The sequence below is a fragment of the Atractosteus spatula genome (assembly GCF_055471065.1).
Source record: "Atractosteus spatula isolate fAtrSpa1 chromosome 16 unlocalized genomic scaffold, fAtrSpa1.hap1 SUPER_16_unloc_1, whole genome shotgun sequence".
NCBI lineage: Eukaryota > Metazoa > Chordata > Actinopteri > Semionotiformes > Lepisosteidae > Atractosteus > Atractosteus spatula.
Genome location: NW_028296631.1, coordinates 1,303,563 through 1,304,550, shown reverse-complemented (window position 1 = coordinate 1,304,550; position 988 = coordinate 1,303,563).

Genomic DNA, 988 nt, shown 5'->3' with positions numbered 1-988 from the left:
TAGTTGATTAATGAAGATCCAATAGTAAAATTCGCTTCTAATATTATTTCTAATACAATATTATTTCCAGATAAACCAACATCGGAGAGTAGATGGCAGTGATGTCAGAGTGTGTTCACAGTGTTGTCAAGGTATTGCTTATTGATTTTTAAAATGTTTTTACGTTACATTTTTACTTTGATCAAGTTAAAATATCCACAAAATTTAGCTTATAGATACCTATGTGTTCACCACTGAATTTGCAAGGTGTAAACTGCAAAATTGTCTTTTAAAATATAAGGATTACAATAGTACATTCGATCCTAAATATGTGAGTAAATAAACACTGAGTGGAAACTCACTTGAAAAATGTCTAAGCTCAGTGAGAATTTGGTTTTCAGACTTAAGACAAATGAACTGATGATGGAATTCAACTTCGCTGGCACAAACTGGAAAGATCAATGACAAGAGGGGCCTGGGAGACACAAATCTTTATAGAGCAATTAAAGGTACTCTCCCAATGGGCAATCATTCGTCAAATATATGTATATATCACGGCGGAAATACTCTATACGTATATATATGTTTCCGCGATGTATAATCAACGTTGAATTGCAACCGTAAAATCGATGACATTAATAAACGCATATAAAACGTCGAAAACACATCTACAGATGCAGCCATTCAAAACAAGCGGCCGATGCCGCATTATTTTGCAGTGCGCTTGTCGCCTGTGTAACACAAGTTACCGTATTAATACCGTATATTCTCGCATAGTACCGTATAATACCGCATGGTACCGCAAGTAAAATAATAGTATCTGGAATTTCCGCAAGGTGGAGCTAATAAAGCTCAACCGCTCATGTTTGAGCTGTCGCCATCAAAGTCTTTACCGAAGATATTACTAATAGTATTTATAATGAATGACCTTGGACAAGCTGTAAACTCAAAGTATTGCCCTCGTCCACATTCTTTTTTTCATTGACCGTCTTTGTAAAAGTAACACCAC